Genomic DNA, 27,068 nt, shown 5'->3' with positions numbered 1-27,068 from the left:
TGACCCCTCTGTGTGAATCACGTTGTTCCCTTGGCATTTCACATGTATTAAGTCTGATCTTGTTCTCTGGATAGATCATGCTGTTCTAACCACCTGTGATACCCTCTTCAGAGAGGAAGAAATCATAGCTAAGTATTCCTTGCTCCTTTATGCCATAAGTCCTAACAAAGTTCTCTCTTCCCTTGTGAAACCATATCTGAGTGTTGCAGAAGGCTGTGGAGACGTCTGACTGCTTATTCTGAACCACAGCATTTAGCACTATGTTTTCTCTGTACTTTTTTGGGGTAAAAATTTCAGATACTTAGACTAGCTTAGCAAACGAGGGTGACTACTAGATATCTCCAAGCATATAAGGACTGATCTTTCATCTGGACCTAAGGAACAATATCAGCTGGAATTTTGAAGCCTCAAGAACCTGATCTACTATTCTGTCTTCTTTCTCCGCTTCTCCATTTTCCTATGCACACTTCCTTTGTTTCATATTTATGGACAGGTCTTTTGAGCATGTATCACATTCAGGACCCTCTTATTTCTTACATGTTCTTCCCATTCAAGGGCTTAAGGAAAACTTTTGGAAATCAGTTTTGAGAGAGATTTTTATTGGCTCAGTTTCATTCAGCTATCTATTTTTTACCCAAAGTGACCCAAATGTGATATCGGACCACAATTACCTCAATGTGATATTCGTGGGTGGTATTGCAGATATTTTAGGCCTTGGGGGTGGGGTGGAGTGGGTAGCATGGGCTGTGTCCTCAATCCTTAAACTAGCCTATTTTAGAATTGGATAGAATGCTGCTTGAATCAGTTTCAAATTTTGTCAAGTATAGTAAGTAATGTTGATTGACCATGAAATTCTAAACTCTACCATGACAGAAACGTTCTCTTTTATTCCTATTATTCCTCTCACAATAGTCAAATTCCTAAGGTTGATCAATTTTTGGACAGATTAGCTGCAGGATCAGGGAAAATGTCAATATGAGACATGCGTACGTCTTAGTAAATGAAAGTGTATGTGGCCAGGTCTGCAAACTTTTCCTATGTCACCAATAAAGGGAAAATCTTTGCATGAAGAGAGTGACCCTGTTTAACCAGAACAGCATGGGACCCAGTGAGCAGGAGGTAGACTAAACTGTTAACCTTGACTAAGTGGAGAAACTTCAGTGGAGGTCCTGCAGTCAGGAGTAAAGTATAATAAAGTTTTCAAAAAGCTATTCAGGTCAGATTCAGCTAGCAATGTGCACATCAGCACCTCCACAAGGCTTTTTTCATAGGAGATTGAATTGGTGGGTGAGACCTTCATCAGAAGATTTTCTTTCTAGGGAACTTCTACTTTCCCAGTGAAGCCTTAGTGCTTCTCAGAGGAGAATATTACCACTGGCATATTAAACACACCCTGGGAAAATAGTTCTGCATGTTAGTATTTATGAGGGCCACCAGAATGCTGGATCCAAATGTATTTTTGTCTCTTAAAATTTGTTTGTATATTAGAAACCCTTATTTCACTTAGATCTGAAATTCATTTAATAAACCCTTTTCTTCTACAGCTGAAAAACTACTTGTGCAAGGTCAGGCACAAGGCTTCATTTTAAGATAATTCTAGGTGGAGTCAAATCTTCAGTCTCTACAAGCTGTAATTTCAAAGAAAACCCTTATAAGGAAGGGATCTGATGTTGAAATGTATGACAGAGACCTAAGGGTAAATGCAATTGAAAATCTTGTATGGTTGAATTTCACTGAATGCAATCATTCTGCATAATGGACCAATTCCTTTGTCTTGGTCAATTTTGTTGCAAAACTGGATACTACAGACCAGCCAATCTACATATATTAAAGGTTTATTTAACTTAAGGTTCTGGAGGCTCAAGATCAAGGGACCACATCTAGTTAGGGACTTCTTACTGGTTGGAAATCTAATCAAAGTCCTGAAATAACACAAGACATCACATGGAGAAAGTGGCACAGGGAAGGGACAGAGCAAACTCACCTTTTACAATAGACCCACTCTTAAGATAACCCATTGACCCATGAAGGGCTTAATCCACCCATGAATTCAGACCTCTTCTGACCTAATCATCTCTTAAAGATGCCACCTCATTCTACATCTTAACATCTCACAATGGAGATTAAACTTCCACAAGCATTTTGGTGGGGACAAACCATAGCATCCCTCTTGGTAGAAGATAGTGTGGCCTCATCAGTTTTTAGAAAGATACTATGAAAAGCTGGGCTTGTTTCCCTCAATATCTGTTCCTAATTCTCCTCTAGACCAGGCTACTTCATCAAGGCTGATTAGCACGCTGCTTACGGAAAGCCAGATGGTCAGCTTCCAAAGTAAACCCTGAGCACTGGATGCGAGACTCTCTCTCAAGGATATCAAATAACTACTTGAAGTCTGGCTCCTTATGTGTGTCCTCTTCCACCTTAGAAAGAGCATCTGTTTATTCTAAACAGGATTCACATATTCTTGGTTGTAGTGTCTTGAGGTATCAGGCAAATGTTCATGCACTGTTTGAATCAACAACATTATTATGTACTGGATAGCATCACTTCATAAAGCGGTCACTTTATGGCATGCAAAGTCTATCTGTAGGCACTGACCATGGGGTCCATTGCTTCTACTATACACTGCAACATGCCTTATTTCCCTATGTATTTCCTGAGGATGTTGCAACAGTGCACACTTTATTTTGTTTATACAGGAAATAAACAGCATTTTCATTTTGTTTCACCTTCATAAATTGTAACTGCAACTCGATATCAAATTTATGGCATACTTTCTTCCAGTATTTTTCTTTAAAAAAGCAAATAATGTACCGGTTGTAATACTGTCTTTCTTCATCCCATTATAATCTGCATTAGAAGTGTGTCTACATCTTAGCTGTAAAAGTGTGTCATACTGATTTTTTAAAACTTGAAAACTAATTTAATTATATCCTGACAAAAATAAGAATTTCAATTTAATTACCAATTATGATTCACATAGGTGTCTTTGTAATTTATGCTATCTGCATAAAATATTCAAATAAGAACATTGAAATGCATTTATCAGTGCATAGAAAAAAAAATCCGTCCAGTTAAATTAGTCTGTTGATATTGCCTAGATTGGTAATGTTCATGTGTAATACTAGAAAACACACATACTCACCTTCAATGAGCACTGAAGCACAGAAAAAATAAGTAAAATAAAAACTCTTTCAATATTAAAGTGAAATGCAACCGGCCCCAAACAATGGGATTGTGTTTAACTACAACAAAAATAAGTAAAATTGTTTTTTTCTACTTTTGAAATTTAATTTTTAATTTAACTCTAAATAGAAATTCTGCCTTTTGGTCACACTTATCCCATTTCAAGTGCTCAGAAGCCACATGTGGCTAGGGGCTACCATATTGGACAGTACAAGAGAGGTCCGAATCCGTGACTAAGGGGTACGTAACACCAGGAGACACATTATGTGTTTCATCTTATTTAGAAGCCTATCTTGCTAAAATATCCTCTTGAAATTTTCTCTCAGAATTTGTACTCAATCATAGTCTTGAAAATGTATCATAGGATACAGACAATCTGATGTGAAAAGTGAGTGGATTTTAGCAAAGCTAGTGGTAATATCCATCTGTACTGGTGGTTCTTTCTCCTGCTCCCTCAGTGCCAGGCTATCTGAGTCCCTGAACTCAAATTGAGTGTTTTGCTTCACAGTGACTCACCTATGGCCTTCTCCAGAGGATGGACATTGAACTACTGGGGTCTCTTCACCTGAAGGCTCAGAGCTAGAAAGCATTTATGTAACTAGGAGTCCTTAGCCACTGGCAGGTGTATGAAATTGTTTTTGAAATTGTAAATTTATATTGCAGTATATCCATGGATCAAGATGATGTTATGATTCTCGCTGTTTTTTTTTTAATTTCAAATAATTGCAAATTTTTCCCAGCTTTCAACTCTTCCCTGTCTTGGTATTATTCACTTTCTCTTATGCTGATTTCTCTTGAGATTATATTCTTGATAAATCATATGCACCCAAATCTTTACTTCAGGGACTATTTCAGGAACTCAGTATAAGACACAAATACAGATGCACAATCTCTATTTTCAATTTTTTATTTACCTCTTTAATCAATACTACCAGTATGATGTGTATGTCATATGTTTTAAAAACCCAATTTAGTTTAACCAAAATCCTAAAGACGGTTCATCCTTTGGAGTTGTCTTTTCAGTACTCATTTTAAATAGACCACAAGTAGGGAACTAGTACAGATAAAAAGATTGGGATTAATTTATTTCTTTCCAAAGAAATGTCGAGTCAAAATCATGTGTTTATATGTGTGCATGTGAATGTATGTGTGTATGCATACAGAAAGAAAAGGGGGCAAAAAAGGGAGAGAGAGAATGTGAGCACATCAATCAGAAAGGGACATGCTTACTACATTTGTTATTTTGATGCCTTTTGACACATATTTGTTGACCCTCAACATGTGTGTGGGGAAATGATAAATGAGTCACTCAATACATTCTGAAAGGTTATGATCTAAAGGAGAACACATAGAAAACATGTGCTAATTCTAATCCAGAGTACTATGTCAAAAGTGCTCCAATCAAGGAGAAAGTTCCATTGCGCCTGCAACAAGGGAGAAATAGTGGTCAGTGAGTACTCTCTAGGAATCGCTGGGAATATGGAATTTAATATGGACCTTGAATCTCAAGGCATGCTTATTTTTTTTAAACCAGAACAGCTGCAAAAGTCCTCAAAAGCTATGGTTTTACACTTATCACATGTCACATAAAAATTTTTATTGGATTCTGATATTTAGTACTTGGTGCAGAGTTATATTAAGTTTTTTGAGTCATTTCCCAAGTTTGTAATGTGACTATAAAATGACATTGACTTATTTAAAAATATAGGCCATGATTTCTGTAAAAATTGGATATTTCCTGTGCATAAAAATTCTTAATCCCTGGTATTGTTCAAGCCTCCTCTGAAAATGGGGGCTATAATACCTGTCTTACAAATATTAGAGCTTTGCTTTACTTGAAGTCCCTAGCTCAGTCTCTGCATTAAAAAGGCACTCAGTAAATTTTTATTGTGGTTTCATTATTATGTGCACTATTTCCAAGGTTAATGAACATTTAGTTATATTTTAAGAAATTATTATCTACCAAAAACAGTTCTACATCAGGATTGTGTCAAGCCACATTAGAGCCTGAAGCAGAAGGCAATTACAGTGATATTGATCCTGTCTTTGTTTAAAATTTTGATATATTGTTCACCATAGATTGTTTTTGCACTAATGCTGATTTTTAAAATGGATTCAGTCATTATTTTTCTCCTGAGATGAATGCCTCCCTCACCTCATGTCAGTCCCAGTGTTGAACATTTGTGACTTCTTCCCATATTGGATGTTGGCCTGGGTGTCTTAGCCCTCCTGGTTAAGTCTATAGCATCCATTCTCTCAGAGGCTGAGAGATGACAGCAGTTTGTTCCTGAGTTCTCCTCCAGAGATCACCCTTGACTAACAATATCTGTGGTGTCTACATCATATTGCCCTTTCCAGCTATACCCACAATTGCAATGACTGGTAGATGTGGGGTAAAAAGTTCTAGTCCACTTGCTCTAATTTGAAAAGATTCTTAAGGGTCATCAGAGTCCCCTGGATCATTGTCCAAAGCCTTCATTGTGTCTGATTCACAGCCCAACTTCTCTCTCTTCCCAGGTTTACCTCCTTCACTCTCTCTTAGGAGCTGATTCCAAGAAAATTTCCCAATCCACTTCCTGGACCTAATTTCCATTAAAGATTCTGACTTCCAGAGGAAAAAAGCTATGACTATTGTGTTCATGAGTGGTTTGAGTGCCAAATTTAAGACGTGGTTTTGGAGCTGAAGCTTACAGACAATGAGGACTCCACCACTGGTGTTATATGAAGCATGGAGATAACATTATAGCTTTAACATTTTTATTGGTGTTGAATTCAGATGGTATACCTCTAAAAGAAAGTGCACTAGCAGGTACAACATATGAGGCATTTGAGAAATCCTGGGAAATATTAGGAATTGAAAGAACATCACTTCTGGACACAATAGATGCTTTGAAGATGATAATTTAAAGTTAGGGTCCTTTTATTAATCTTCAATTAAAATCTGAGAGTGAAAGCCAAAGGACCTGCTTGTCAACATTTAAAGAAATTCAATTCTCTTGAAGGTAGAGAATAAGAAAAGATGACAACTCACAAGTCTTATCACGAGACTAAGAATTTTAAAGAGTGTAATATTCTCAGACTTGTTGGTCAACAAAGCCAATGTCAAGACTCTATTTGGGAAGGAATAGGATTCTCAGACTTATTTAAGCTCATGAACAACCAAAAACAAAAAAGAGTTGATTCCCTTAAATTCTCTGTGCCTAAGAAGCATACACCTTCACATTGGCACTTTATCTGCAATCTCCTACTTGAAGACTATGCAGAAACATAAACAGCATCTCCATATTTTCACTAGATCAGTAGTTGGGATTCACAGCATGACTTACCCTGGAAATTATTAGATAACATTCTGAACTTGTTGGGGCCGAAAGAAAATGTGTTCTAAATGAAATGAAAAACCTAGCAAACATGAGAGTTGAAAGAGTATATATAGAAGTAGATTAACAGGGTGCTGGATAAAGGGCAAAAGAATATAGAGTTGAGTTTGGGACAGTTTACTGATACAGGTATATTCTTCCTGGAATTAGAGAAAGCAATGAGTCCTGATTTAGTGAATAAGAATGCCCGAATTTATGTAGAAGAATGTATATGAATAAATGAAGATCCAGAGAAGTGGGTGTATTAGAGTTTTATACCATATAAATTTTGAAAATCCATCAGTGAGTATTTTTCTATGGGAAGACTTGAAAGACCATCCATCAATCAAAGTGATAAGAAGCAAGATGGTAAGCAGGAAACTTTCCTCACAGAGAATTCAGAGGTCACTACCCTGTTCTTCCCTGTGTAATTATATAGTCTGAACAGACCCAGACTTTTGGACATCGCACAGAATATTGTAGTCATGAATTTGTTGATGACATCATGGCAATAAAGCCAGATAAGAAAGAAGTGACAAGTTCACTAGAGGCCTTTGTAAAAGAAATACACTTCAGAGTCTGGGAGATAAAATCCATGAATATTCAGAAACTTTCTACATCAGTGAATTATTTAGAGATCCAATGAGGCGTGCCAGGGCATCAACTCCAATGTAAAGGACACTATTGCCTCTCACCATGTCTATCATGAAGAAGGAAGCACACTGCCCATTGAGACCTCTTTGGCATATACTACCCTTGGGAATACTGCACTGACATGCATATTGGTCTCATGAAAAGTATTATTAAAGGGAGCTGAAGCCAAACCAAGTGAGAATGTAAACAGTTCTGTATATTAGGGGTGATTTTAGTAAGAAAATATTCAGGAGGAATTTCTTGTAAGCCAAAGAATGAGATTCACAGCATGGCAATGTAAGGAGATGGAGAAAATCTATGCAATCTGCAGTAATGTATTAACATTTAAAAATAATCTTAGAGAGACTACTGGACACCCAGAGATGGGGGGCGTCTAATGATGGGACATTAAAGTCATGCAGGCTGGAGTGTTTCTCATGAACTGGGTTCAGCTAGATGTTCCAAGTCATAAAAGCAGTAAGGCCTAGTAATCATGCATTCTAAGATGGACATAGTCTACACAGGATTGGGCATAAGCAGGATTAAAGTGTGAAAGTAAGCTGTAAAACAGGTGATGGAGACTCTTGTATGATCTGCTCTTTCACCAGTGTCTCTTACCAGTCCCCACCTGAGGCTTCATGATGTTCCACCATGATTAGCAGATAACAGAAGCTTGAAATTCAAGCTTCTTATGTTGGCATGTTGTGTGGTTGCAAACTGAAAATCGATTGTAGTTTCATTACAACTTAATGAAAGAGGCTACCCGAATCCTTCTGGCATGTTTAGGAAGCAAATAAATCTGAACGATTCATGGGGAAAACTCTTGGATGCTGTACGGCCCCTCTGATCATCCCACTGTAGGACCAACACCCTTACTGCTCTAGTGCTGATGGTTTTGGAAACAACGAGTTTGTTGCTGAGTATCCTCCAGATCTTGCCATTGTCTGAATAGAAACATCTTGCCCCAAATGACACCCTCTTTCCTGGGTGACATGTGGAGATATAAAGGGTCCAGTGCACTGTCATCTCAATTTAGAACAATTCTGTAAGTTCCTTCCAGACTCAGAGCTCCCTATAAGGTTAGCTGAGTCCTTGGTTGTGAGTGCATCTGAACCTAGTTTTTCCCTGATATTTCTGCATCCTTCACTTCTTCCATAGATATTACTCCTTAGTTTCCTCCTTCAAAAATGTACTGAGTCTACTTCCTGCATGCCCTCCTGAGTTGAGCTATTATTTTTGACAGCTCTCCTCTCTGAACTACACAATCATCATCTTTAAATCCATTCTACTGCTATCCTCCTACTTGTGTACAGATTGACTTACCTGAAATTCCTGGTTTTATCATTACCTCTTCACTATGTGGAGGCTAGTTTTCTACCTGTGGTGCCGGTCCTGCTTTCTCAGTTCAGTATACTTGCCCCCTGCAATTAATTCCAAGGTTGCAGTTCCTGTGTCCAAGTGAAAACATGGTATGTATTATTTGCCTATTCCAATAATGTCAGCCCTCTTGTACCTGATGAGTATGACCGATTCTAAATTGAGAAGCATCTGAGTGAAGAAGACCTGAGCCTGGTAAATGTATTGTTACTGCTGAGCCATCATGTCCAAAGACTGAGGATACACAGACGGCATACTGACTGAGAGAGATGAACATGAAGAGGCATTTGGAATTGTGTTTTAAGCACTGATATGTAAATAAGCCCAGTTCAGCCTACATGGGGGAGATCCAGGAAAAAGAGGCAAAATATAGACTCAAGTCCTCCCTGAGAAAATTCTATGTAAAATTTTGAAAATATTAAAAAATGAGTGTTAATGCTCTGCAGCATAGTCTATTACTGTCATCTAGAACAGGACTACCAGTCATTGTGGCTGACATCTTTTCTCTTATACTATTTAGCAAAATTAAACTGTCAGTCTTCATTTCTCCTGATGACTTTAGAACAGTACCCTTTTCTAAGAGATTGTTTTTTTTCTCTTTCATTAATTTTAAAGAAGGGCTTGCGGATTCAAAGTCCTATTTTCAGATTGACATCTTGAGATGAGACCCAGGATATTTGGAGGCAGAGACATCAGGACAAATGAAGCCTGGCAGCTTTAAAGGAAGAAGAGAGCATTTTTCCTCTTTACTGATTTGAAATTCTCTAAGCAGAAATCTTGGGAGTGTTCCAAGGTCCAGAGATGGCCTTGCTGTTTTGTAGTGGTGTGTGGATACTTGAAGGGGACAGACTTGTGAACTGTGACCCACAATAGTTTCAAATACACTAGGGATGCGGAGAGCTCTTCCTACCAGAGAAGCAGGGCTGATGGTAAGATGAATACTCACTCACTCAGGTGGTTGTCTCCAACCTTCTCTACCAGGTTTGGATTCACCCACCCTGCTCATTTTTATTGCCTGAGCTAGATTAGCATGTACTTCACAAATTCAGATCCTGACACAGCCCTCTAATCATCTGGACTTTCCAAATACAACAAGAAAGTAGAAATTTCTCAAACTGCCCATGCACTCATTTTCTCACTCCAAATTACCCATCTAGTTCTATTAAATCACCTAATGGGTAATTTCCTCCAAATTTGCTATGGAGGACTTTCTGATCCATTTCTTGGTCTTCTCTTACCCTCGATTTTATCATTTACACAAACTTGCAGAATACTCATCCTGCCTTCCACAAACCTAGCCAAGACCCACAATCTGTTCTACTAATATTGTGATTCTTAATCATTTTCCTTCAATTCCCTAACAGCCAAACTTATATTCCCTAAGTATGTTCAGAAAGTGCGGTATCTATCAGTCAGATACACCTCAACAGAAATCAGTTTATTTAGCTATAAGTTAGAGAAAAATCATACAAAGAGATTCAGCTGGAGGAAGCAATGAACTTTCATCACTTATGGAATGTTAACTTTTTAAAGAAAGTACCTACTAACCCAAGATCAAGCTCCCCAAAGACATACCTGTGTGTCTGATTTGTAGTTGTGCATCCCTTGGAATTTACCACAGGGACTTGAGTAAGTGGGGGGGGGGGGTAAAAACATGTTGGATTAGCTCCAATCGAATGAAATTAAAGTTATTGAACAGGTCTCTGTGGGACATACTTCATCTAGCTGCTTAGCTTTGTAGTTTAAATCATAAACTTTTGGGTCAAAAAGACTCAGTCTCTGGTTTTGGCCATTACATAATTTCAGGAGTGTGTGTTTTGGCAAGTTGTATAACATTGTTTAAACTTCAATTTCCTTGTTAAGTCGACGTAATAAAAATACCTATCTTGTAGACAATGTAGAGCCCCTTACATGTATCTTACGTAATTCCCCTAATAATCCTTTGTGTTAAGAATAAGAATAGCACTAAAATAAATAATCCTTTTCTATCTCCTATGACATTGGATTTAGGGTACTTTAGTGTATTAGTTCTCAAATATATATTTGATTCCTTTGACCTGCAAGAACAATAGAATTTCTAATATTTAAACTCCCCTTATTGTTATATTTCTATCAATAATGTAAAGATTTGAGATCATTGTGCCTGAAGGTTATTAGAATAGAGCAAGAGTTGGAAAACTTTTTTTATAGAGGACTATATAGTACATGTTTTGGGTTTTGATGACAGCAGATGACCTATGTCATAACCATTAACTCTGTCACTGAGTAATAATTGAATGGCTATGACTTAATTCCAATAAATGTTTGTTTAAAAACAGGAAGTGAATCAAAGGAATCAAAACTCGAGGAAAGCACCAAGTTGGTGAAAGTAACCACTGAGTTCATTTGTATGCCTTTCAAATATTTATGTTCTATCTAGCATCCATGATATGCCACCCTATCCTTATAATAAACCATACACATATGATTAGTAGACAAATAGTACATGCACCCACACACACAGAGGTGGCTGGAAAAATTTGTTCCTTGGGCTATTTTGCATAGAGAGAATGGTCACCATGAAACAAGTGAATTAACATAGGTTCACTATTTCCATGAAGAATTGACCTACTAAGCTCTAGAGAAGCCCATGCCTGCCCCAGTCAGTGGTGACTTAGTTATATCAAGAAATATATGCTTAGTACACAGGTTAGCTAGTAAGTTATAAATTGATAAAGCATCCTAGGACATGTAGCCAAGGCAAATGAATTCAATAACTAACTTCAGCTCCTCAATCTAGTTTCAGATTGTTTCTTTGTCAAGAACACGGTTGGTTAGAAAATCAGTTACTGGGGCAGTTTTCCAGTTTCAGTCCATTGGATCTTAAATGGAAATGAGAGAAAAGACTTGTTCTTTTCTCTATGCATATAAACGAATGAGAAGTCAGGGAGAGAAATGTTAAGTCTTCATTTTCTGCCATGAGCTTTGGTGCATCCAGAGTGTCTTCCCTCCTTGGGTTATTTTACAGCATGTGTCCACCACTGACTTCCTTATGACACTCTGCCAGCCATCGGGAGGGTCTCACTCCATTCACAATGAAAGAGTAGAAAACCTGGGCTCCACTCAACGCCGGTACTGCAACCAGAATGGAACCATAAACAATGCACACAATTCTCTAATCTTTGATCAGCCTCAGAAAAGTGACAAAGGATCAAGATGTTAAACAAATTGCTTCTCAAGGGTTATTTATACATAAATTTACATTAGTTCATTGAATCTGATGCTGCTAATAGATTGAATATAATTATCGACTGCCTTTTATTGCCCTAGCTGTAGCTTGTATATAACCGGATGAGAGGATGTGGATTGATTCTATTTTTAAAATTTGAGGTTGTGGTTGGGAACACAAATTGCCGGGCAAAGCCAAATTGCAGACGCTAGTCTATCACAGCTTTCAGAAAAATCATATAGGACATTAAACTTGAATGAACATTACAAGAGCTAAAATCCAGTATGAATTGATGCACTTTCATTTCAATTGTATTTGATTATTCTTGTTATGTCATTACTGTATTCATAACAGTTGCAATTTGTTAGTGCAGGCTGATTTCTCCCTAAAACTAACATGGCTAAAAAAATCAAGAATTCCAACAATGGTTTGCTCTGAGCACTCATTTTAGAAGCAATTCATCAGATAATATTTCATTCAGGAAACTCAAAGCAGTTAACTTTGAACATTGCTAGGACTTTGCACATAGTCTCCCCTCTGTTGAAAATGCCTTCCTTGCCTCCAAGGTCTTCCTGGTGTATTCTTCCTCTTCCTCTAAGCTTTGCCTTTAATTTACCTCCTCTCTGATTCTCCCATGTAATGTCATTTGTAAAAAAGCTTACAAATAATAACAATAATTTATAAGATTTACTATTCCCATGCAAGTAAAATTGTTTGGTGCTATTAGGGTTCCTATAATATGAAGGATTTTAATTTTATGTTTATGGACCTACCTTCTGTAAAAAAAAACTATAAAAATTTTAAGGGGGGAAATGTTCTTGCTCAACTTTGTATTTGCACTATTTGGAACAGTGACAACACAGAACAGAAACAATAAATATTAATTAAGTTTCTGCCTCTATAGAATGAGGATAATGGTATCTGTGCTTTGGAACAATTAGAAAGCACAAGTGTTGTCGGGATCAAGTGAAATACTGTCTTTGAAAAATTAAAATGTACTCTTCACATATTAAAAATTATGATGATCTCCCAAATAGAGAAGTGTAATCTATATGGGAAATTATGAAGGTGCCAATTAATACAATTTAGATAAGGTGTGTTAAGGATTCAGGATCCAGGCTCGCTCTTTCTAAGCTGCTCATCTAGAACAGAAAGTCTAACTTAGGCTACATTAAAAGAAGGAAGAAGCGTGCATACGTGGTTTTTAATAAGATATAGGTTATTAAATAAGATCAATAAATGAAGATGTGAGTGAATAAATGCACTTAAAATGATCCAGGCAAAGAGGAAAAGACATGACATTTTAAAAATATTTTTAAATGGACGCTAGTAATATACATATTTATATGGTACAGTGTGATAATTCAATTCATGTATACAATGCATAATAATCAGATTAGGGTAACTAGCATTCCATCTCCCTATTTCTTTATATTTGGAATCTCTATCTCCTCTCTTGTGCTTACTCATAAAATATGCAAAAGGCTATTGTAAAATAAGGTCACTGACTGCTGTAGAAAGCCAGGACTAGTTCCTCCTATCTAACTGTAGTTGGTACCCATTATCTTGACTCTTTTCAGATGGAGAGTGTTGCAATAGGGTTGAGACAGGATAGAAGACATTAGGACTGGCTTGTAAAGGACTACTCAGCACCATTCACTCAGGAGCTGCTTTCAACCAGAAAGAACATCAGGAGAAACTTTCTTTAATTTAATTTGTTCTAATTAGTTATACATGATAGCAGAATGCATTTCAATTCATTGTACACAAATGGAGCACACTTTTCATTTCTCTGGTTGTGCACAACGTAGAGTCACACCATTCATAAAATCATACATGTACTTAGGGTAATTATGTCTGTCTTATTCCACCATCTTTCCTATCCCCAAGCTTTTCCCCTTTCCTCCCTCCCCTTTGCCCAATCCAAAGTTCCTCCATTCTTCCCATGCCCTACTCCCATTATGGATCAGCATCTACCTATCAGAGACAGTATTTTGTTTTATGGGATTGGCTTACTTCACTTAACATGATATTCTCTAGCTCTATCTGTTTACCTGCAAATGCCATAATTTTATTCTCTTTTAATACTGAGTAATATTCCCTTGTGTATTATACCACAGTTTCTTTATTCATTCATATATTGCAGGGCATCTAGTTTGGTTCCATAGTTTAGCTATTGTGAATTGATCATATATAAACATTGATGTAGCTGTGTTGTTACAGTATGCTGATTTTAAGTCCTTTAGATATAGACCTAGCAGTGAGATAGCTGGTGGCTCTATTCCAATTTTTCTAAGGAATCTCCATACTGCATTCCATAGGAGTTGCACCAATTTGCAGTCCCATCAGCAATAATATTCCCCACTTTGTTGACAACACTTACTGTTGCTTGTGTTCTTTGTAACTGCAATTCTGACTGGAGTGAGATAAAGTCTTAGAGTAACTTTGATTTGCATTTCTCTAATTACTGGAGATGTTAAACATGTTTTCATATATTTGTTTATCAATTGTATATCTTCTAAGAAGTATCTGTTCAGTTCCTTAGCACATTTATTGATTGGCTTATTTATGAAACTCATTTAGAAAATTAAGAGACCTAGAATAGCCAAAACAATCCTTAGCAAGAAGAGAGAAGCAGGAGGCATCACAATACTAGACTAGTAATCTCATACTAGACAAAGGCACCAAAAACAAACATTAGAAAAAATATAGCCTCTGGGAAAACTGGGAATCCATATGCAGCAAAATGAAATTAAATCCCTTCCTCTAACCATGCACAAAACTCAAAGTGGACCAAGGACCTAAGAATTAGACCAGAGACCCCATGCCTAACAGAAGAAAAAGTAGGCCTAAATCTTCATCATGTCTGAGTAGGTCCTGACTTCCTTAACAACACTCCTAAAGCGCAAGAAATAAAATCAAGAATTAAAAAATGGGATGGATTCAAACTACAAAGCTTCTTCTCAGCAATGGAGAATCTTTCTTTACCCCAAGTTCCAGGTGAGAGCAAGTAGGATCAGGCACTCTGCTACATGGATCTGCCCAGTAACTGCTGGTACAGTCCCCTTACCTCGGAGTGAATCCATGTGTGTGTTGGTGGGGAGGGTCCTGGAGAAAGAGAAAGAAGGTCCAACTCTAATAAATTCCTTGCAATACTGACTTTCATTTTTCAAAGTGGTTCAAATTGCTCATTCATATTTATAGCACACACACACACACACACACACACGTTTTTATAATGTCCAATGTTCCCTGGAATCATCATCACATATTCTTTGGTAGTTGCTGAACTCAGCTTCTGATGATCTTCAAAGGAGATGAATTCCTCAAGTTGAAGAAGACCAATATCCCTTTCTCACCAAAACAAACACCAAAAATCAAACAGACTAGAAATTAGATCTCTTCTAATTCATGAAATTCTAGCCTGAAAATTGTTCTTTAATTAGTAATGAATGAGCTAGTCAACTTAAATAGGCTTCACCATAATATCTTTGAGTTCAATAAGTTTCCTTATTGATTAAATGCATGCCTTTACAGCTATTCTACATCCAAAAATCTGTGATCAATTCAGTAGCCATCATCTAATGAAAAGTTTCTCCAGTTTCTAAAAAATAATGCTCTGAACATTCATTAGTGTTTATGACAGTCCAATTGCTTTCTGACAATAAGCTGTTGAAAAACTTCATTTAGATTTTTTATTCGTTATTTTCATGTTTTTTCTCTCGGTAATTAGATTTATAATTGCAAGACTTGCTCCAGCAGTGGTAAACAACTGTGTTTTCCATTTAAGAAGTATGTTGTGTCTCTAAGGATTAATAGATGATGACAAGTGCCAGGATTAAGTACAAAATAATATATTGTAGTTTAAAGTTGCTGGGGATGCTTTGGCAACTTTCTTCCTCCTGCTGTCTCACACTCAGCAAAAGCCTACTAGAGGCAAAAGAAAAATTCTTCCAAGGTTACAACCCTTGGGAGAACATTTCCTAATGAGAATAAAGAAATTACAGAAAGCTTAGCTCAGGTGGCTATCTCTACCCCTGCAGACAGGAAGGGAGAAGCCTCCATTCCAAGGAGGTGAGTCTGCTCATATTAATTAGTAATAAGGACACAACCCTCAGTGTGAAGAACCATCTCAGGGGCACATCTCTCAGACATCACAGGTGACAACTGCATGCCACAGAAAGAAATTTTTCAGCTTTAGAATGACGCATCATCAGTATGTTGTCTTTGGATACAAATAATGCCACATGAGAAATGGGAATTAATCTAAAGGGGAAAAATGCATTCCTGATTTCGCAGGTGACTATATTTACAATTGACAGTATGTGCCAAAATTATACATATTGAAACAAACAGATCCCTAAAGCCAGTTTGTTTCCCATGAAGCAGTAATCCATATTCATGAATCATCGCTGACCCAGTACTTCCAATTACATGGGTCAAATCTCCATTTTTTAATTAGTATAATATACTGTTTGCTTGAGCTGAAGGAAAGTAACTAAAAATATGACAAGTATCAATTATCCCTGACTAAAACATTAGAGCGCCATATCTAAAAATGAATGGAGGGAGTCTGGTGACAACTTCTTGGCTATATTGCTTTTGCAGAGATAAATAACTTTAATTTCATTTATGAATTTGCACCAGAAGTTAATTATTTTATAATAAATAAATTTGAAGGTTATTTGTAAGATGGAAGTTGTTTGTCTCTAACTATAATCAGGATCTTATATAAATACACACGTATTATACATAATATATACATAAAATATGAATGTATGTGTACATATGAATGTGTGTGTATCTATATCTGTACTTAAATGTTACCGGTGAACAAAAAGAAGGAAAAAAATATACAATATTATCTGATAAAGTTGGTGATGGTGACTACCAAAGAGGAGTGGAAGAAAAGAGGAGAGAGGGAGAAAGCAAGAGAGATAATGAGCAAATGAAACAACAAATCACTTGTTTTTGAATCAGTAAAAGTAGTATCTCCATCATCTGCAGGTAGATGCACTCAAAAGGTGTGGATATAATACATATATATGAGAGACATGAGATAAAATGTGTATGATATAATATCATAGTATTACATACTTTCCATGACAACATGTATGATATACTGATATTTAGCATCTACACAGTTATTTAGAGTTAATATACACATATGCATGCATGCATGTATATATACATATGTATGTATGTATGTATGTATACATATATATGTATATAAAAATGCAGGAGAATTATCTGGGTGATATTGTGATTTCCCCCATTCATTTGCAGGTAGTTCATGAGAATGGTTGTAGAATGTGTTGGGAATAAGTATTCTGAGGTAAGTAGAAACTGATTAAATCAGCCTGGGCTCTGATCCTGTTCTCTCTAGAAACAGGATATTTTGGATGATTTAGCCTAGAGATCATGTGATCTGGAGTGTAAAACTCAGGGTGAGCTGATTGTCAGGGGCAAGTAGGGCACAAGCAGATGTGACTTTATCTACCCCAGTAGCTTTCCTGAGCTTTCGGGAACTGGCTTGTGACTAATCCTAGGCTTCTGTTGTTTTTGCTGCCTATCTGTAATTCATGAGCCCACTTCACATAAGTTGTGATTGTCATGGGTGTTCTGTGTCATCAGAACTGGACAAGTTTTAATCAGTGTAGAGGGAGGCTGACTATCATTCAGGAAAGTTTGTATACATCTAAAGTATACAACTTAGAACCCAGATCAAAGGCCAGATCATTACTCACACTGCATAACCTAAGCTAACCTTATTCATGTTTTGTTTTTGTTTTCACTTTCTTATATTAGAGCTTTATTGTTGTACATACTAGTTTGGTTCATCCCCGGAAGTTCAAACTTGCACAGAATTTGGTGTCAGTTCAAGATTCCACTGCTTTCCCCTGCCCCCTTTCCCTCCTATACTTCCTCCCCTCCCCCAATCTCTTTCCTCTACTCTGCTGGATTACTTTCAGTTATTTATTTATTGATATTTGATTTGTTCTCTTCATTGATAAATGTGAAACTTCCTGTGTTATATTTATGTATGCACATAACATGATTTTTTTAGGAATTCATTCCCTTTTCCATCCCTCCACCCTGCAGACAGAGAGGTCCCTTCTTCTACACTGCTGATCTTCTCTACACCTATATGATATTCTTAATATCTTATTCTTCCCTCCTCTTTTACTTTGTTTTACTCTAGCTTCCACATATGAGAGAAAACATCCAACATTTGAGTTTTTGAGTCTGGCTTATTTCACTTAGCATGATGCTCTCCATTTCCATCCACTTACCAGAAAATGCTATAATTTCAACCCTCTTTTGACAGGAAGCTGGGCTGATTCCATAACTTAGCTGTTGTGAATTGTGCTGCTATGAACATTGAGGTGGCTGTATTGCTATAGTATGCTGATTTTAGTTCTTTGGGGAAAATGCTAAGGAATGAGATACCTGAGTCATTTGGTGATTCTACCCCTAGTTTTTTTTGTTGTTGTTTGTTTGTTTATTTTTTTAGGAACCCTCCATATTGCCTTCCAGAACGTTTGCACTTATCTACAGCTTCACCAGAAATGTACAACATACCTTTTCTCCCAAATCCTCACCAGAATTTATCATCTGTCTTCTTGATCATTGCCATTCTGACTGGAGGAAAATGAAATCTTAGTGTAGTTTTGATTTGCATTTACCAGTGTTCGAGATGTTGAATACTTTTTCATATATTTATTGGTCATTTGTCTTTCCTCTTTTGAGAAATTTGTTTAGATTGTTGTTTTGTTTTTTAGTTTTTTCCCGTTTATTTGATTGGGTGATTTAAGGTTTTTTTTTGGGGGGGGGATGGGAAGTGTGTGTTTTGTATTACTTATAAATCAGAGGAGTAGTTGATACATTTTTTTTCCCATTCTGTAGGCTCTCTCTTCATACCCTTGTTTCTTTTGCTGTGCAGAAGCTTTTGAGTTTGATGGTATCCCACTTGTTGATTCTTGGTTTTATTTCTTACACTTTGGGGGTCTTGCTAAGGAAGTTGGTGCTAGAACCTATATGATAAGAGTATTGACCCTTTGTTTTCTTCTAGCAGTTGTAAAATTTCTGATCTAATTCCTAAATCTTTGATCCAATTCAATTTGACTTTAGTGCAGCGTGAGAGATAAGAATTTGATTTAATTTTTCTACATGTAGCTTTGCAGTTTTCCCAGCATCATTATTAAAAACACTCTTTTCTCCAAAATATATTTTTGGCATCTTTGTCAAGTGTCAGATGGATGCAAATATTTGGTTTTGCTTCTGTATCTTCTATTCTGTTCCATTGGTCTTCATGTCTATTTTGATGCCAATACCATGCTGTTTTTGCTACTATAGCTCTGTAGCATAATTTGAGGTTGGGTATTGTAATGCCTCCTTTATCACTTTTCTTGCTCAGAATTGCTTTGGCTATTCTGGGTCTCTTATTTTTACAAATAAATTTTAGGACTGTTTTTTGCTAGTTCTGTGAAGAAGGTATATTTTGATAAGAAGTGCATTAAATCTGTGTATTGCTTTTGGTAGTACGGCCATTTTAACTCTATTCTGCCTATCCAAGAACAAGCTTGGCTTTTGTTTTGGGGATATTTTCTTCCCATTTCTATGAGCTGAAGCTATTTTTAGGCTCAGGTAGGGTTATATCTTATGTTGGGTGAAATTCACTGTTGTTTTGCTAGGTTGTTAAGAAATTCTCAGCAGCAGGGTATCTACCGTAATCTTGAATTGCCCCAATCCAGCCCCTCTTAGAGGGAGAGGGGAGGTTTTCCCTCTCTGGATGGGCAGCAGGCAGATCTCAGATATAACCCTGGTGGCCTTTCGCAGGGCGAGCTTGGAGCGCTGCTTCCTTTCCCCTTCCTATGCACGTTTTCTGTGCTTTTCCACTTGGGGAGGCACTAATTGTGAATTTGCTTACACCAAGCTGCTTCCCCTCTTGACTGTGTCCATTAAAATCGATTACACAGGTTTCCCCAAGCCAACTTTTCTTTCTTTCTGTTTTTATCTGCTAGCGGCAGTCTCCTTGGCCTGCCTGCACGGTCCTTCCCTTCCCTGGCCCCTGCGCTCACCTTTCTAATTTATTCTTTCTTACATTCAAGTTTCTGACCTTGTGCATCTCTATATTTTGATTTTTTTTTAAACAATTCAGTATTAAGTTTCATTGCATTCCCTTTGGCTACTCCTCTCGCAGGGAGTTCATGCTCTTGCTTCGCAGAGTGCATGGAGGCGGGGCAGGCTGTGAGTGAGGTGCTTCTTTCCTCTGATGAGCCATCTTCCTCTCTCCAGGCCTGTCCAAAGTCTGCAGACCCTACTCTGCTCAGCGGGCGCACAGAGCTGGTAGGTCTCATGTTCAAATTAACAACTTTTTGTAGCTCAATGATTTTTTTTTTTTTTTTTTTGCTAACAGCCCAGTATTGTGTTATTGTGTTTTGTGAGGTTCTTGTTACCTCACTAAGGAGCATTCCTCCTGGGGTAAGAGTCTGGTGCTGATGGACTGCTGGGCTATGCTACCTTCTTCTACTCCACCATCTTGTCCCTTCTCATCCTTATTCTTTCTTTCATGAGCATAGATTAAGTTTGCCTCTTTTGGAATTTACATGGATGAATTATAGAGTAACTACTGTCTTGTAACTATCCTTTTTTCCTTCAACATTATGTTTATGGAATTCAGCCACACTAACGCATGAAGTTGTAGTTTAATTGTATATAATATCCATTTTGTAAATATACTGAAATGCATTTTTCTGTGATTGATTGGCATTTGAGTAGTTTACACACATTCATTTTAAATAGTGTCTGAATAAACTTTTATATCTATGGTGTTAAAATGCATATTATGTGAGACACACACAAAAAAACAGTATGTCAAACCATAATTTGAGGGAAAGAACTAATATGTGTCAAAGAAAAATTGCGCCAGACAGAATTAAACAGTCAAGGAAGACTTCAATTAGAATTATTGCAATAAGCAAAGGAGATGGAACTTAACTTCACTGGAGCAGTAGGCAGGTGACATTTTAAGCCTTTGAATGAGCTAGTGAAAAAGTACTAGAAGACATTGAGGGGAGGCTGGTTAATGTGATGAGGCTATCACATAATGGCTAATAGCTTTTATTGAAGTTAGGCTCTGCCTTTCCCTTGGAGTAGGGATATAGATAGAGACCTTATCTTCCTTTCTTTCTGGTTACATTACAAAGATAAATTTCTCAGCTCCTTAACAAACATCCTGACTACAAAGCTGGCAAGAGTCTAGGAGAAGATGTGCAAAAGGGAGGTGAAAGAACTTATAATTGCAAGCTTTCTAAATAAAGGAAAAAAGAAGGCAAAGACCAAAAGTCTGGAAGAAACCTGTGTAACATTTAGTCAAGCTGAAGGGAACATAGAGGTCACCTTGGTCATAGGAGACATTGAAATATAGCCTGATAACACTATTGTTGTTTGATTTTTTTCATTGTCTTTATTTTATTCTCTGGTTATATTCTGTTCTTGAAATCTTCCTATCTGCAGATGTCAGCAAATAACTTGAATGTTTTTAAAGCACTGTATAGGTCTAACAAAATTACCTGCCAACTAGTTTCAACCCACAAGCTGCCAATTTACAACCTTTAAATAACATGCATCTGCCACTTAGTGATATCTTTTTTATAACACTCTATTATGATGACATTTAAATCACACATTTTATTATGTAATCTTTTATGTGCATAAATAAAACAATATTAATTCTTTTATTGAGCATTGCTTATCAGGAAATGTGTTGAGCACTCAAATCCATAATATTTCATATAACCTTTATTCTCAGAAACTATACACGGTTATCACCAATTTTCAGACCACCAAATAGAAGCCCTAAAATAGGTAAATAAGCATGCCCAAGGTTGAAAAATTAGCAAGTGGGAGAGGTAGGATTCAAGGTGTGCTTAAGGTTGAGCTGGATCCTACACCACTAATGCTAGTATAACAACCCCTCTCTTCTATGAGTTTGAGTATGCAAAATGCATGCTCAATTAATTCTCCTTGCTTTATAAGGTTAGAATATGAACTTATTGATGACAGGCACTATGCTCCATATAGTTTTCCTAAATAACTTAAAATTTTCTTACACAAATAATATTTTAGCAAATATTTATTCAATTTTTGATGTTTGAATATGAATTCTTTTTTCTTTCTCTACAATAGGAAAGAATACATAGATCTGAGCATATTATTGGCTCTCCATAACTAAATCAACTATATTTGAAAAGTAATATATAGTGGTGGGTAATGCACTGGTTTTCCTGTCAATATCCTTGAATTTGATGTAATTTTATCCTAACAAGCTGCTATAGATTCTAGTCTTTTCATTTCTAAATTAACACATTGGATTCAAAACTCCTAATTACAGTTCTTTTATGATTAATTTATTTTGTCTGGAGATGAAGCCTGAAAATTAGCTTTTGGTCCAAGTTCTAATGGTACTTCATCACTTCACACATTTTCTATTGCAAAGATTCCAGTGTGAATCCTGGCTTGGCAGCCCAGTTCTGGTAATTTAGCACTCAACCTTGGAGTCTGGACTAGGGCATGCCCATTTCAAACTACAAGTTTAGCTCAGGTAAAAGGTGATTCTGTACATGAATTGGGGCAATTCTTTATCAGAATCTAATGTGACACACTAATTATTTTTTCTCCTCACAACATCATACATGTATTCTGTATGTATGATGGGTCTCCTTCCATCTTCCTTGCAAATCCCCTTCTCCCTCCTTTTCCCTCCCACCTCTCTTCCCTATTTAATGGTAATCTTCTTCCTATGCTCTTCTTCCCTATCCCATTTTGAGTCGCCCCCCTTATATCAGAGAAGACATTCAGCATTTGTTTTTTAGAGATTGGCTAACTTCACTTAGCATAATCTGCTCTGATGCCATCCATTTCCCTGCAAATGCCATGATCTTGTTATTTATTTTTACAAATAACTGACATGCTCTCCTGAAGAAAAATGCAACCTTAGTTTCATGATAATGCAAATTAGGATTTTTACTGCAAGCTTCAAAGGCTGGAGTCATTCTATGGCGATAAAGCATGTCGGAGCAATATAAAGTATCTATAAAATAAACAATCTGAACCTTAAAACCATAATCAGTACATGATGGCATCTTCCAGAAAATAAGGACTCTAGCCAAGGCCCATGATTAAGGGTCTCAGAAATTCTGAAATGCTCTTGGTTTTGAGGAACTACTTTGTTATTTGTTATCCGTTCAGTGCCATAGCAGGTGTTGTCTATGTGAAATAAGTAACTTCACACCTGAAAAGTTAAATGTATCTGTATCTGAAACCCCACCCAGGTTTGGACCCCTAGGCATTTTCACTTGTGGCTTCTCTGATGTTCCTATGCAAAGATCTATCCTCTTTATCATGTCCTCTAGGAAGACTTTTAGAGATCTAATAATGAATGATATATAATGTGAACTCATACCTATGTTATGGCAGACAATGCTCCAGTTCCTCATAGTAAATGATTTCACTACAGTTGTATGAGTTGAGTGGCATCCTAATTCACTTCCAAAAGTAAAAAGCCTAACACAGGGAGAAGTTAAGTAATTGGTTTTGATTTTATATGCCTACCAAGTCAGAAAGTTAGGATTGGAAATCGGGACATTTAATTATACCAAGCTTTACATGTTAACCTATCCAGAAATCTAATTTCCACATGTATAATCAGTGTATAAAGTTGAGAACTTTATGTAGAAGTGGCTTATTCATCGTAGAGTTCCTTGGACAAGCTCCAGTAGTCAATACATACTAGGTACATGTTAAAGAATGGTTGGGTGAAAAACATGGGCAGGTGGGTGGTGAGAATACTTTTGGTTGTGGAAGGATGTTTGGACCCCCTACTATTTTAACTCATACTCAAATCTGACAGCTCATGATTGATGGCTTATGGATCAACACCAGGGAATTACAAATACCCACATTCCTCTGATGACATGGGAATACCAGATAATTTCCTTTTATTTGTGCTCAGGGCAAGAGAATAATAAATAACTTTTCAAACTATATAATAGCTATTTGTTTTCTGTTTCATCTATGGACTCTTATTCGACCTCATTGCTAAATTTGTGCTTAAAAGAAAGTATATAGTTTTAGATACTTATGTTAGACAAAAAGAAGCACCTAAAAAATCAACAACTGAGGCATTCAATTGTAAAAATGGAAAGAAAGGAACAAATTAAATCTACAATAACTAACAAGAAGTTATCAGCATAATGTGAAAATCCAAGAAATAGGAAAAAGTAATAAGTAGAGTAAATTCAATGACATCAGTATCAGGATTTTTGAAATAATACTAATAATCTTGTAGCTAGAATGATGAAATGAAAAGAAAAATTACACAAATTACCAATACCACAATGAAAAGGCAGTATTGCTAAAGTCCCTATAGTCATTAATAGGGATAACAGCTGGAATTTTTCCACTTCTATAATAATTATGTGAGGAGAACTATATACCTTCTCCCCAGTGAAAGAAACAAAATATGAGAATATAATCATGAAACAACAACAATGATTAAAATTCTCTGGAAATTAATCTATGGTCATTTAACAAAAAAGAAACATTTACTCATGAAAGTCTGCTACATCTTAGTAAGAGCACTAAACATGTGACATTAGATTCATAATCTGTTCCATGCCTCTGCCTTCCCTGGTTCAGCATGGTGCACCACTCTGGATGGATTTACTAAAGAAGACGATATTGCCTTTTCCCTCACTTCTCAAAGGATATGGTGTTTTAATTCGTTTATCAGGCCTGCATAACTTTATACCATTCCTCAACTGCAAATGTCAGAACTAAGTGCCTGGAAAGTATGAGTGAGAGGTCAGGGTAACCATTCCTTCCCTTAAGTCCCAACTATAAGTTTGGGTTGTGTCTTAGGTGCAAGCCGTTGAGAATACTTGGATTTTTGTTGATTTTACATCAGCTTACTTGAAAATTAGAGGTTGATTTGGAAAGCAAGTCAAGAAGATCAAAAGCTACTAGTCTTGCACAGTTCCCGGCTCTTAAAGCAGGAGTATTATTTTGAAAGAAGCAGACCATTGTCATTATTAGGCCACAGCATTAGAAATTTGACTCAATTTTTTTTTCCCAAGGAGAGAAGCAGTAGGAAAGAATGGAGAAGTCTAAATCTCCCTCAAAGTGACTGACTTTATTTGAAAAAGTGTGGGGAAGTTGAAGCCTAATCTTCTCTTGAAGATTATAGAAATTTTGATGATAAGTACCAAAAGTTAGTCTTATGGAAGAAATCATTCCCAATCTTGAAGATAGATCAATAGAGATTATGCAAGAACATAAGAAGAACAGAAAGAAAAATGGATGAATAAAAACAGAAAGAAAAAGAAACATGGAATACCACTAAGGGTACCAACATACACATGGTGAGAATACATGAAGAGAGATAAAGAAGAAACAAATAATTATTCAAAGAAATCATTTATGAAATTTTCTGATTTTGTTAAAGAATTAATCTAATCCAATAAGCTCAATGAGCTCCAAGTAAAATGAATACAGACATCCAGACCAATATTCTTCAACATGGTAAAAATGTTGAAAGCAAAAGAGAAAGAGAAAAATCCTGAAAGCAGCAAGAACAAAAATGACTGGTCACACACAACAAATCAGTATAATATGAATAGCTGACTTCTCCCCAGAAACAATGGGAGCCAGAAGAAAGTGGGATGAACTGTTCAAAATGCATAAAGAACAATGTCAAAACCAAATCTTATCTACAACAAAATTAGCATTATAAAAAGTTAAGATAAAGCATTCCAGATAAACAATAACTGAGAGAATAAATAGCTCAGTCTTTCTTTATAAGAAATAAGAAGTTCTTCACATTGAAATGATAGTACACACTAGAAAGTAAATCAAACCTACCTGGAAAACAAACATAAATAAAAAATAAAAATGAAAAAAAGCAAAAGAACATCAGTGAGTTACCAATGTCATTACAACACAGAGTAGAAGTGCATGCTTATTCTCATATCTTAAATGATTTAAAAATCAAAATGTTTTGTTGGGCCAACAACAGGTTGAAATATAATATACTTGACAATAATAGCACAAAGGAAGTAAGAAAAATTAAAGTGTACTGAGTAAGAAAATGACATCATTTAGTAACTTAAATCAAAATATTTAAAGGAGAACAAAAACTGTAAGTAAAAAGGTTGGTATAACAAACTCTATAAACATGATTGCTCTTCTTCCTTTCATTAGTTTATTTAGTTGACATGAAATTATAACAATGTACTTTGGGGTTTGTAACATTTATAATGTAATTTGTATTACAAAAATAGCACACAAGTGAAAAAAATGGAATAGAGCTATACAGGAGTAATATTTCTGAGTATCATTGTAGTTGATTAATTATAAAGCCGAAATAGTTGTTGATAAGTTAAAATATATATGGTAAGCCCTAGAACAAATATTAAGAAAACAATTAAAAATGAGAACAAAAGGTAGCATTATCAGAATCCTAGCTGACTTCAAGAGACTTAGAAAAGCAAAAAGGATCCTGATGAAAAAGAAAAAGTATGGAGAACTCACTTGAATTTCAAATCCTACTACAAAGCTGCAGTAACCAAGATAATTTGGTTCTTACTTTAGGATTGACATGTAGATTTAGGTAATGCAATTGACAGTTCAGAAATAACGTATATATGTGATCATACTTGTGTTTAGTCATGGATTTTTTCAGGAAGAATGCTAAAACCATTCAATTGGAAAAAGAATTGTCTCTCCAATAAATGGTACCAAAATACTTGGATTTTTTAATGAAAATGGATGATCTGGATCTCTGTTATATAAAAAATTAATTCAGAATGAATCGAAGACCCAAAGTTAAGACCTAATATACAAGATGTCTTAGAAGGAAACATAAGCATATATCTTTTATGACTTGGATCAAGCAATGGTTTCTTAGTTGTGGCAACAAAAGTATAAGCAATGATGACAAACAGACAAATTTGACTTCATCAGAGTTAAAATCTTCTGTGCTTCATAGGATATCAGAAAATGTTAGCAGACGATCTACCTAATGGGATATAGTATTTGAAAATTATATACTTGTTAAGGATAGGTATATATAAGAAGTCATCATGAATCAAAAATAAAAAGACACATAATTCAAAAGAAATGAGCAAAGTATTTGAATATGCAAATCTACAAAGAAAACACATAGTCATCCAGAAAGCAAATTAAAAATTTTACAATATCATTAACTACAATGAGTTATCACTTTATACCTACTATGATGGCTAAAA

This window comes from Ictidomys tridecemlineatus, chromosome 1 (assembly GCF_052094955.1).
Source record: "Ictidomys tridecemlineatus isolate mIctTri1 chromosome 1, mIctTri1.hap1, whole genome shotgun sequence".
Lineage (NCBI taxonomy): Eukaryota > Metazoa > Chordata > Mammalia > Rodentia > Sciuridae > Ictidomys > Ictidomys tridecemlineatus.
Note: the sequence above shows the minus strand (reverse complement) of the source record.